Raw genomic sequence first — 13,978 nt, forward strand, 5'->3', positions numbered from 1 at the left:
TAAATTTACTGTCATTTCATCTTAGGCTTCTCTATGACCAATCTGGTTTCTCTTTTGGAAAAAACTCTATAAAATATGTCTTCATTTCCAATTCCAGCCCAGCCACTACTGTTTTATTCATTCTTATCCCCCATGCACTCCTTGTTTTATGACTCTTTCTGATTATGCTTACTGTTTGACCCACTCCCTTCTCTGATTATCATCATCTCTTAGCATGTTAGGCTGAAGTCTTCTGGTAGAAAAAAATATATCCAAATTATAAAACATGTATCTAGAAAATCTGAAATATATTAATATGAAAGTGGTAATATATATTAAAGAATTAACTGCATTACTTAAGTATTCTTTTTTAAATGTTAGTTTTGGAATAAAAGGTTCTGAATTTGTTTTATTGTCTACTTCTATGCTATCCAACATTCAAATATTTTTAAAAAAGAAGGAAGAGTACTTATTTCTATGCCAAATTTCACCTACCGTGCTGCTCATTATTCAGCACTGTAAACATTTCAATAGTTACCAGATTCTCACCTCATTAAAATTAAAATAATTTTTTTGGTTTTTAAAGATCAATGTTAGAGAGAAGACAATGTTTCTTACTCACCTGACATGCCCTGCCGAAGACAATGAGATTCTTTATACTACTAAGGGAAGTCAAATTTTACTTGTACTAAAAACAATTGAAAAAATATGACAGCAATTCAAAAGCTGACAATACTTTCAAACATTCGCAGAAAGATGGCACATTGCAGTTCTAGTTTAATCATCTTACAATATTTATGTCACCAATAAGATGCTATTTCAGGAAGGCTCAAAGTAAACTGTCAGGTCAAATAAATCTTTGACAATATCTTACTAAAAAGACTCTGTTCAAAATCCAGGTTTTCTTCTTACATATATATATATATATATGTAAAACGTGAACAAATGTATTTCTATAACTATATCTGTAAAAGTTACAGATGTAATGATTATGTATATAAAATAATTAGATATACCTACAGATATACACATACATTAAAAAGTTCATGCCAATTAGATGTATTTTCTTAAAAATCACAGGATAATATCTTCTGAGCAGTACATGCATATTTCTCATTCTGGATTATGAAACATTTTGTAATTATAAGTCATATCCCTATATTTAAATGCTCAGATTTGTAAAAGCATCTTATATAATTGGACTCACCATATCCGGGATTTGCCTGTTTCTTTTTGACAGTTTACACTGAACTCTAATACAACAGTTGTACAGAGCTCTTTAAACACCAAACCCTGACAATTTTGCTTATTTTAAAACAAACAAACGAAAAATGCAAAGAAACAACTCATACACGAAACACAGAATTTTCATTGATTGCTCTCACTCATCAGCAGCTCCATCCAATTCTAGATCAGCCTTGCAGAATTACCTGACATAACAGCTTCCCCTCCTGTTAGGCTGTCACCCTAACAAACAGCAAAATGTGTGGCTGTGTACTTTATTGCCAGATTTTTACAATATCATTTTCTGAAGAGTACATAAATAGAATCCTCCAAAGAAAATGCTATAGTAATTATGAGGAAATACATATTTGAAATAATGAGGATCACAACAAATTTAAAGCACTTAGAGTATCTCTTCCAATTTTATTTGTCTGAAATAATCTATATTGTTGTGCTGTCAGTACTGTCAACAAAACTAAGTATTTAGAATTCTGTATTATATATGTTGCTTGTTATCACAATTACTTTTGCCTGCTAAAGGCAAGTGTGAGATATAAATTCTGGAGGCTAACACAGAAGACATGCAACTGCCTGCTCCATTATGCAAACATTTACATTGTAAAGCATTTATCAATTAGAACAAAGATTGCAATGACCAAAGTAGTTCTAACTAGCTGATCTTGAATATATATTTAATATCTCTACTGTAATTTAAGTTTTTATCAATGTTCGGTATGACAGCTTGTTTCTGATTCTGGAACTGGAAATTTCAATGGGAAGGGGAAGGATAAATACTTCTTTTTAACAGTTGCTTTGAAAATAAGAAAAATAATTCAATAGGAAGTTTCTCTAAGCCATCAGCAGATATTATTTGGAGAGCTTCCAAAAGCTGTCATCCCTCCCTTGATTATATTGTCCTACTGTCTTAGTGTACACCTCCTGGTTTTTCCTTAAAGTTATGAGAAATTCAAAGACAAGATATTTTACTGTCCATTTAGAAAGTAGGGTAGAGATCTTAGTTTTTAAATGCCAAACCTGTATGGCTATTTTACTGCTGTGTATCTTTTAATCATTTTGTTGGTCCTACTGCCTTGTTGAGTGGTGATACAACCTTAAAAGCTTAGAAATTCACCCTAAAAATCATTGGAGTATGTTGCCTTTTGCTATCAGTACCATTTAAATGTCATTACTTGTAAGTCAAAGCTTTGCAAACTGTTCAGATTTTAATGCCCAACTTTATACCAAGTAAAAAGTCTGTTTCTTCATGAGAAAAGTCTCTAAATTCTTTAAGTGTGCCAACATACAACAAAGGATGACTAAATTGCGTTTGTTCCTAAACATTCACAAGTCTTTTAAGCTCGTACCTTAGACCCATGGAGTTTCAATAATTTTCAAAGATTATTATTAAACTAAAAATGGATGCAACAAAACCAAGCCTTGCTCTTAATGCCCCAGTAAGAGTTATTTTATATAGATATTCAAATTTTGCTCAGAGAGTTTCTCACAGATCTATGTTTGAAAGCTATTCCTACTAATTTCAGCTGGCAAAGCAAAAAACATTACACTTCATAAATATCAATAGTTCACTGGTGTTTACTAAATACCTGTGCTAGTCCAGTCAAAACCTACCAAATGAATAACACCCACATAAAAATATTTCCTGAGACAATCTCATTAAGACATCCTCCTCCGTTATTTGAACTGAGGAAATAATGTCAGAATTTACTCAGGTATACCTCTCAATAACTAGGCTCACAGGAGGTGTGCAGCTAAAAGCAGATTACTGTTGTGGGCAAAATTATCAAGTTAATTCTTAACAATAATAAAAAAACCTGTTTATCTGGTTAAGCTCATTTTAGCAGTCTTTACACACACAAAAAAGGAAACGGTGTTTTCTACTTTGGGAATGACCAATTAAATAATAAGTAAATCCACAAATTCCCTCAAATTGCTACAATTTCAAAATGTGAACCAATATACAGCAAAGATAAGGACCCTGCTTGGCTGTATTATGTTTTATTACTACTTTTGCCTGTCACTTTTTAGTAGGGAGCTGATTCGTAAAATGGCTTAAGAATATGCAGTGGTTTAGCTGTGTGAATAGGTAGATTTCATGGAACTGGGTATGTGCTTACACTGAGGCATGCATAAAGCTGCTATTTTCACATTCTAAATTCATAACTACTGACAGATTGGAGTGGGTTTCTTTGCCTGACGTGCTATCATGAAGGATCACTCAATACATTTAGTAATACTGTTCTTAACTGTCCAAAATTAGCTCCAGTAAGTGAGCACATAAAAGCCCTGAGCCCATTCCCTTTGCTAATTCAGGTGTGCTGGTCTCCCCTACTTCCATGGAATCACCTGGTGAGCTTTATAACCATTAGACTCCTGTTTGAAACAAAAAAAAAATTTCATAAAATCTGCAGCTGCCCCATGGGATGTTAAAAACAGGTTGGTTATTCCTTCCATATTTTTGATGGACACAGTTGAAGTATCTAAATAAAGGAAAGGGTTTAAGAACATGAATGCATCAGGTTAGGAAATGAAACTCCAAAAAGAGAGAGTGTTAATGACCTGACTCTTGGAGTGACACCTGTGATGAATTCCAGCCCATGCCACTACTTGTGTAGAAATGCCTCCTTACCTGGAGGAGGATTAAATTTTATTGTCAAGGCACCTAAAATTCAGTTCAGCGATGCCTAACTCTCTTTTCTGACACAGCTCTAAGTCATTCACTTTAAAGAACCCAAATGAGTGGCATTTAAAATAAGCAGACACTCCTGAAAATGTAGTATTGCACAATTTAGAAGTCAGGTCTGATGGTGGCCCTTAGCATTTCACCACTGCAAGTTGTCTTGTTGTGACTCAAGTTTCTACCCCATTAACAGCTCTGTAGCAAATCTAGAGGTTTCCAAGACTTCCTGTCTGTAAAATATATCTAATATTTATTTCATGGATGTGATATTGTACAGATTAATTAATACCAAAAAAGGTGCTTTTGAGAGTATAGTGCAGTATTTACCCTCTTCTGAGCTGACATAAAACACATTTTTAAACCCGACAACAAAACACTACCTTCAAATAGTGGAATTGGCTTAAATATAATGGGGGAAAAAAAAAAAAAAAGAAAACTACTCAGCAAAACACACATTCAGGCAGCGCTAGGGTAGATGGAAAGAAAATAAATCTAATTCACAAAGCACAGGTCACTGTTTAACAATAAATATCAGTAGACAAGAAGTTGGTGTTAAAAGGTGTAACTGGTTAAATTATTTTTAGTACTGAATATGACCTGCAGAATTCCATTTCTCAGGTGCAAGAAGCACAAATATATTTGAGTACTACTAAATTACTAAAAAAGTCCTCCCCCCCAAAAACAAACAAACAACAAAAACCAAACAACAACAAACAACCCATCTTATTTTATTTTACATTCTATGTATGGAACATTCGGAGATGAGAGGTAGAGGGTATTAGGGTAGAGAGATATTACAATCCTACTCTAATTTTTGCTAGACTACCAAATGTCACAAAACCAGTACACATCTCAGCGTAGCTGGAGTTCTCCTTCAGGACATCAAAGAACAAGACAAAACTATGCACAAAGTTTAGACAGGGTACATCTGCAGTTAAAATGTTTAAAACAATGGCTTTTAGGAAGTGAATGAAAATAGAAGAAAGAAAATAAACAGGCAGCTTTCAGTGCAGAAGACAATAAAGCATTCTATAATTAAGTATAAAGTTTCATTCAATTAATCCTCATCTTCACATAATTGAAAACTCAAAAAAGATTCATGTTTTTCATGCTTTAGTTGCATACTACATGATAAAGTATAAATAATAAAAAATAAATTACAGATTTTAAATAACAAAACGTTCACCAAACCAACATAATAAGAGGCCCGTGTGTAGGGCAGAGGCAGTAGGTGTCTTATATTAGAACTTTAGGAAGTCATTTGCCTATTTAATGAGAAACAGTCTAAATTAAATTTGGTTGAGACAGGTGCAGAGCTGATGAAGAAAACTGACACCAGAGAATAATTATCAATGTTTTACACTAAAACCAGGTGATTTTATCAAGTGGATAATCTAGTGCCTACACTAGATTGTGCTCTGTTGAGTGGTTTCATTAATCATCTAGATGATTAAAGGAGTATGCTTATTAAATTAGTAATATATCAACTTAGGAAGGCCAATATGTTGAAATACAGGCTTCAAAGGACAAAAGCTATTAACTGGGAGAAGTCTGGAAACAGAGGAAGAAGTTCAACAGGGACAAAAATCAGGTATTGCATTTGGGTAAGAATAATCTGCTACATAAATGCACAATGAGGAATAACTGATCTTTTTTGAAGAGGACCTGGACTTTATGGCAGGTCAAAAACTCAACGTGAGTAAAAACCACACTGTTATAAGAGAAGAAAATACAATATTTGGATTATAGGCTGTAGAATACAAAATCACCTGGTTTACCAAGCATTATTAAGTTCTCAACTGTACTACTGTGCCCAGTTTTGACACTGTTCAAGATAGGTAAAAACCACATGTACAGGGTCTAAAGAAAAGCCAGAACTTAGCAAAAAATGTCACTTCAGAAAAATGGTAAAATTTAGCTAGCTCAACATAAGAAAATGAAGATCAAGGCACGGTCATGTGATAAAATATCTAAAAAACTGTTACAAAAGAAAGTTTTGCTCATTGACAAAAAGTAAATTAAGTTTAAGCTTTAGTAAAAAACACTACCATTACATACCCAGAGATATTTTCTACCAGTAAGGAGAGTATATGTGAAATCAGCATTGCTAGAACCAGTATGTTCTGAATCTGTTTTATAGGCTAGTCACTCAAATCTCTTGCAGGTGGACTGCAGTTTTCATTGAAAACCACAAGGCTGCACCTCCTGTAATTCCTACAAACATGCTGATTCACACATAATCCTCATACATTTTCTACTTACCAAACCACTTATATAGGGAGCTTTTTTAATCCACCGGGTTTAACAAAAATTAGTTATTTAGATTTCCGGAATAATGCCTTGACAATTTTTCCCATATTATTGAAAATATTTTGAAAAATTATTTAAAATAATAAAATTTTATTTAACTGTACAGAGACTCAATAAAAGTATTTAATTTGTCAAGCTAAGTACCTGGATAATATTTCTCTATAGGTTTTTCTTCTCGTCACAGCTATGTAGATTAACTTTCATCAGATTTTTCAGTCAGAACTATCATCAGACAAAAAATTTCAAATGGATATATTATTCACCAAATGTTTCAAATTCTCATTTCCAGCAACATTTTGCTAAAAATCGTTTTGATTGAATGCAGTTCTGTAAACTGAAACTGAATTAGTTGAAACATTTCACCTCAACATTTTCAAAGGAAGACATGAGTTCATCCATATGAACTTTTTTTTTTCTTATTAAATGCAGTGCAACTTTGTAAAAGTTCTCTAAAAAGACCCAAAACAAGATGCAAGTTACACATATCATTTCAGCTACTTTTGTAGCTGACAGGGAACATCCTTGCTCTCTCCACACTATAGCCACTGGTGAGACTATAGTACAATATGGAAAAATGCCCCATCTGACGTGTAAGTCAAATCCCATCAGCCACTTTGTGTGTTACTGAACAGAAAGCAGCTACTCAAGGAGCTACTCCAAGTATGGCACTTCTTGAGCATGTTTTGCACCTCAAGCCTGTACTTTTGTGGAGCACAGCACTGAAAGCATGGGGTAGAACATGGCAAATAAAAAGAATGGTGAAAACAAAAAGAATTATTACAAAGAAACATGAAAGTTCTACCCAAATGGCAACAACCTACTGCACAACAAGCTAAATTTTAACTGGTTATTTCAATTATTCTCGAATTTGAAATATTTTAAGAGAAAACTCTACAATGCGTTAAAAGACTAAGCTCAATTCATAACATAGTGCCCCTTAAAGATGCTTATAACTGTCATCCTACCCTCTCTCAATTAAAAAGGTGATTATAATAAGTTATCCAAAGCAAAAGTAAAACCCATGAAATAAAATAATTCATACCCTTCTTCTACCAATCTAATTTAAAGTGTCATACTCTATCTTCAAATTATTTTAATTAAAGCCAAAAGATCCAACTTTTCATGATAAACCATTTAGAATACATAGAATACTTTCAAAATGCTTCAGATTATAGAAGGTCAACACCAGTATGTGAAGTCAGACCAGCACAAGTTGTACACTTAGAAACATATTTATGCCACCAATTTTTATAAAGATTAAGACAACAGATCGAATGCAAAAGCCCAGCTAATGAGTGCCAAGGTCCAAAACACTGCTCAGCAATACAGAAAAGTAACCGTAGTTGCTCCAATAGATTAATATATTTTAACTGAAAGATGCTCATTGCAATCTCCTGAACAGGAGAACCAATTATTACAAAAGCTCCAAGCTGACCAAGGAAGAAAGAGGGTACTCAGAAGGGCTAAGCTGGGCTTCTTCACCTCCCACTTCTCTGAGCTAGTACCATGTTTGAAAGTCTAGGCAGGTTATGTTGGAATACATAGTAGAAAAAAATACTTCAGAGAAAACAGATTCCTGGACACAGTTATGATTATTCTATTCACATATAGGATCCTGATAAAAATAAGATTTTAGTCAGTGGAAAAAAGCAGAAGATTGCAGGACAGTACTTAAAACAAACAAATCACTGATGTTCCGTCAGAGAACAGTTTAATAAAAACAATTCTGGTAGCAAGAGTAATTTAAAAGGTACCTGCTTCTCTCCATATACTTATTTTCTGCTCCATTCCATAAGCTTTATGCTGGTTATGTCAATGTGACTGCTTGGGATGCTTCTGCAAGCTGAATCAGTGAAGTGAATATCATGGGGGAGGGAGAAAACAGCTGTTTTTTTCTTAACCCTAATCATGAAATGTTTTATTTAAAAGGAAGCTGCATAGTGAATAGTAAATTGTAGGTATCATAAATACAGTATTTCATTCAAAACAACATGTATCATTGCTATCCAAACACTCTTCCACTCAATTTATTTTTCCTTGAAGACTTTTCCAAGAAGGTGTGAGGTTCTAACATGGTAAACAATTTCAAACTGTGCACAGGTGGAATGAGAGAAGGCTCAGAAGACAAGTGGCAGTTTCTTCAGGTGAAAATACCTACTGAGACAGAAGAGGTAGGAAGCATGTTCAAGTCAGTATGCTCTTCACCACAGAAAACAAGGCATTTCCTCTTAAAAAAATGGTGGGAACTTCCACAGCAGTACCTGAAAACTGCAGTCTGCTCCCTTGTTGATTCTAGATAATGTTATACATAATGAAATACAGGAGCATCTGTGCTGCCATAAAGGATGCCATCCTATGCATTTCTCCATGTAGCCTGATGGCATCTCTCCTTCCAGGCACAATAAATCAGTAGCTACCACCATTTCTCCATAGAGGACCTCTGATACCTTTGAGTCAAGCAGTGAGAGCTCTGAACACATCCTCGTATGCTACTACCAGGAATGAAGACACCCCTCCCATTCTAGCTACTTGAGAGGAAGGAAGGAAGGAAGCTGAGAAGGTTCTTTAAGCAGATTTAGATTTTTTTAAGTAAAGAAAAAGAAGTTAATCAATTACTAGTTTTAATTTTAAAACATAATTTTAAAAGTCATGCAATCTGAAAAAAAAGAAGTGAAAACTAAAAGGAGAAAATCAGGGGGGTTTCAATTTTTTTTGTTCTTTGATATACATTTCCAAAAACACCACTGTGGACTTGAAGTTAAAAATCCTTATCTCTTGTTATTTTCGTGAAAAATATTATATGCAGGGCCAAAAAAAAAAATAATACAGTTTAGCTAGTTAATTTATTTGAAATAAATACAGTTAAAAAACAAACACACACACACAAAGCCTACAACATAAAAACACCCCACAAAATAAAACAAAACACAGCTTTCCTCAACATAGAACTTGCTTCTGAGACTGAAACTTCCAAACATAAATTATCACAAATAAAATCAGTTTAGAAAATGGTGAGTACGTGTTTTGTAGCAGTAGCTATAGCAAGCTCTAGGTTTTCAGGAAACCATGCAACATTTCCCAGCAATAAAAAACTTTTATAACATTTTTCAAGAAAATATATATTTCTACTTTTTCTGGATTTCACACTGATTACCTGCTTTCCCTGTATAAACAGAGGCAATAGAATTTAAAGCTATCCTACCCCGAAACTTAAGTCATAGCAGGATCTACTTGCCTACAGGACCAGCAATATGTGCCTGTGTAGCTCTGTAACTGCAGCACCCTCTGCTGCTTTTTTCGTTCCAAAACATGTAATTATACACTCAACCAAGTGGCAAATCAAATTAACACGTACTGATCATGTCCTTTCTTGAAATATTAACTAATGCTATATGCAGTTTACAAGAGAATTATTTGCTATAGCATGTATGCAATTTTGTACTACTTGACTACCCTGGAATATCTTGTTTCTGTGTTAACATCAGGGAGATACTGGACGAAAATCCTAAAACATGATGTATTTCACTGCTTAAAATTCTCCTTTGCAGACAATGTAGCTTGCTTAGACTGGTGGCAAATTGTAAAGAGGTATACTTTTTGGTCCTTGATATTTTCACTTAATTTAAATTTATATATAATTTGAAATTATTACTGCAGGGATATAATTATACAAGCATTTCAGTCATAACTACTTAAGGCCAGGTTGGATGAGGCTTTGTGCAAGCTGGTCTACTGCAAGATGTCCCTGCTCATAGCAGGGAGGTTGGAAACTCACAATCTTTAAGGTCCTTTCCAACCTTAACCATTCAATGATTCTATGAAAGGCAGGGGAAGGTGATACTCTCAAAAGCTCATTCTTGCAGAATTTTCCTTGCTTTTCAGACAGACTGTTGCAGAAGAGATTTTTTCTTCTGCAAGGATGAGCATGGCATGCAGCTCCTGGAGCCAGCTGACGTCATCCCACAGTGCTACCACAGAACCTTCAGCCTGGGATCCATCAGTTCTATTAAAGTACTGTCTTGGGACTAGAGATGGTCTCAGGATGCACCATCTTTTTAACCAATGGCATACTGTCATCTAAAACAACCATACTGATTCTTCCCTTTACATCAGTCCTCTTTTCCCTGCCTCCACTCTATGCACAGAATTAAAGCTGAATGAAGTGCATTTAGAATTGCATCCTGCCTGTGTGGAGAATTCTTCTAGAGTTTTCACGTGGAAACTCTGTTCCCGCAAAGGATGAGCAGGGGAGAAAAAAAATCACATTTTGGGGGGGAAGTGAAAACCAATTTCATTTGTAGTGTGAATTTTCATTCGCTGTAGCAATCCTACAATTGAAATGCATCTTCAGAAATCTTTCTGAAGAAGACAGAATGAAATTGTAGGTACCAAGTTTGAACAAGACGTCGTGCAGAAGAAATTTCCAGAGTTAACACTTAGGATCCTGCAATACACCACGTACAGCTACTGCAGCTGGCTCCACTTTTGTCCTGAAGTCTTACTTCAGGCAGCACTTCTGGAAGCTGTCACAAGTATTCCCCAAAAGCTGCTTATTGATATTTTATATAATGCTGCCAGCTAGTGGCACATCTTGTACTGAGTTGATACCTAATGGGAGTGTAGAGAAAGTGGTATTAACTATTAACCAACCTTTGCTCTACCACTCTTCTTTTGATGGTGTCTGGTGATGTGGCTTTTAAAGACGTCAGCAGAAAAATCAAAGATTGAAATAAAAAGGCCATAGAAACCCTCCTGGAAAAAGCCTGTTTCAACACAAGGTATTTAGAAACATTACCAGAAGAAACAAAAAAACTACCCCTAAAATAAAACAAACCATGTAATTCAAAACAAATTAATGTGTTTTTAAAGGATATAATATGCAATGTTTCAGTTTTTACAAAATCTAATCTATTTAATACACAATTATTTAATAATCTAGTAATCTTTAGCAAAACATTAATCTGCCTGATAAATGCTCAGTATGGCAGCCAAAACAAACACAGAATACTAAAATATTTAACTGTTTTCTGATAACTCAGTCCAAATTGTTTACATAAAGTATAATGTCCAGTAAATGAATTCTGACATTGCAGTGTGTCCTAAAAGAGTGTTAAGGTCTATAATTATTCAATTAGTCCTTTCACAGAGTATGTTACTATAGATGGGACTGAGAATATGATCAATACGGGCTAGTTCCATGAGTACTAGGTATTAGAATAATTAATCTAATATTATTAAAGTCCATTTTAGAAATATTTGTTGGTTTGGGTTTGGTTTTTTTTGAAGGTAGACTATAATTTGGTAATATAAAGTTCTTAAAGAACAGCACAGCAATTGTAAAATAGTCAACCAAATTTCAGAAATACTACATTTGTAGTTATTCTTGGGGGTTAAAGGAGGCAGAATTACCACCTACCATTTCCACCGTGGCTTGACACAAAGCGAACGAAGAAATACACAAAAAAAGTCAAAGAAAGAGCCAACTGAAATAATGGGAGTGCACACAAATTCAGTCAGGTATGATCCAAAACAAGCAGCTCAGTAAACGCATGGTTGGGGGAACTTTGCTATGGTGGTGTGATAGACCCATAGTTACCCCAGCTTGGGCACTGGGGACGCTGACTCCACACAGGTGATAGCAAAAGAATATGATTGTCATACTCCAAGACAGTACCACATGCTGCCAGAATATAAATATTTTACAGTGACCCTAAAAGAGTGTAATCTAGAGTACTTAGTAAAATGGGCATAAATTAGTAATATGTGCATCAATACAGAGAGACACTTACAGACATTTAAAAATGGGGAAGCAGTGAATCTGGAAATTACATAGCAAACACTTTATACCATAGCACAGCATGAACCTTCAAAGCAATACTGCATCCAAAAGGACAAATTTGAATTTTTGTATATACAGAGAAACTGTACGAGCTACAAATGTCGTATTACTTTTGTGTTTGCACTGGTGTTGTGCCTATAAAGTCTTGTTCTACCATCTGCAATCAATAAGAAAGTAGCTGAAATACTAGGAAAAGTTAACAGAAGAGCCAAGAGCACCTCTGACAGGAGGAAAGCATATGAAAACTTTAGCAAAGTCATTTATTTGTGTTAACATGGAACTGTGTGTAGATTGATCACCATCTGGAGTACTCACAGAAAGAACATGGATTAAGAAATCATGTTGTCATGCTTAACAGAGTCAGGTACATGATCTTGATCCAGTACATGAAGGTGAGTACTTAAGCATTTTTAGACATTAAAAAAGGGGGTTTTCTGCTGTTCAAAAGAAATACCTGAGTTGTTATATAATGAACTAATATAACAGTATCTTTCCCAAATCCAAAACCTGTTTGGATTTTTTCCAATTTTTTTCCTTTACCGAGAACAGTTTAATTAGAATAAAGTAACTTGTTTCAGAAGTCCCTCTAGCTTCTTATTCTGAGAATCTACAACATCAAATCTCACAGCATCACACAATCTCTCTAAATGGCTCCCACAATTTAAGCAAAGCATTTTCTTCCAGATCCTAAATGCCTTAAATCTAAATGTGTTTATCATGCAGTTCATGATGTCTACATCTGTAGCTGAAATCAACCATTATTACAAATGTGAATTTTCTTTCTCATAATATTATTAATTTAGATATTAATATATCTCTCAGATATATTTTTCATTCAGAAATCTGAGAACAAATTTCGCTTTGGCTACAGTTACAGAATACATCCTGAAGTATTTTCTGGCAGGGCCACACAACTATCTTCAATATTGAGAACTCAATAAAAGGTAGCAAATACCAAAAAAGGAGAGGACAAAATTTATTATTATTTTTTCCTTTTGAAATAAAAAGTTTATTAAATAAATTTACCTTTTTGCCAATGAAAAGTCAATGTTTATTGAAACACAGCTTTGGAATACTAAGACTGGAGTTTTAAGATGAAATATATATATATCAGAACAGTTTCTATATTATTGCTTTGATAAGTAGAAAGGGATATGTGCACATTTCTTGAATATTTGGCAAGATTACAGAGATGCCCCCAACTTTATTCTATCAGTGTGCTTGTTTGAAAACATAGAAAGAACCATATCTGTGTATCTCCAGATGTTAATTATATCATAGTAATTACTCATTACATCGAAAATATTTAAATGTTTTTGCTCAGCTTCTTTTCCATTATGTGCCACAGTTTAATAATTGAAGTCCATTAACAGCATAGATAATTTCATTAATAAGTATACTGAAGCAGAGCCATACTGGGTCAGACATTGAAGGTCCAGTTATGGCTTATCTTGTCTCAGGTTAATGCAGCCAGTAACTGATGCTTAGACAAGAGTGAAAGATCAGGACAAACTGCCCCATTAATTCTCTTAACATCCACCACTTCCTAAGCTATAAGCAATGTCTTTACAGTTAATAGCCTCAGTGAATTTTTCCTTGCACAATTTTTTCCCCTTTGCTTTTTGAATTCATGTAACTGTGGGCTTCCTTTTGTTTTTCTCCTGTTTGAGTTTGCCCTTTCCAAGATAAAACTACCATTATTTGCTTCCCACGTTCTTGCATTGTTGCTCCTTAGCCACTGGCCACCACAAATCAATGGGCTACACTAATTCTTTGTCCAACCCAGTTCAGCTGCTCTAATGCTCCTGCTGCAGTCACAGAACCAAAAATAACCTGCACTGGGGTGACTTAGAAATGTACCCACACAAACACCTGTGCTACATGAAACGGTGTAACACACAAAACACCGTGGTAGGCAGATCTGTATC

At 34.6% G+C, this 13,978-nt stretch overlaps 1 protein-coding gene across 1 annotated transcript in view; it reads right to left on the minus strand.

Moving 5' to 3' along the window:
- The window catches only part of CAMKMT (calmodulin-lysine N-methyltransferase), a 202,955-nt gene that overhangs the window by 181,590 nt on the left and 7,387 nt on the right, over positions 1–13,978 (minus strand). The gene's annotated exons all lie outside the window — the stretch shown is intronic.

This window comes from Chaetura pelagica, unplaced genomic scaffold, assembly GCF_000747805.2.
Source record: "Chaetura pelagica isolate M959 unplaced genomic scaffold, ChaPel_1.0 scaffold13, whole genome shotgun sequence".
Classification (NCBI taxonomy): Eukaryota; Metazoa; Chordata; class Aves; order Apodiformes; family Apodidae; genus Chaetura; species Chaetura pelagica.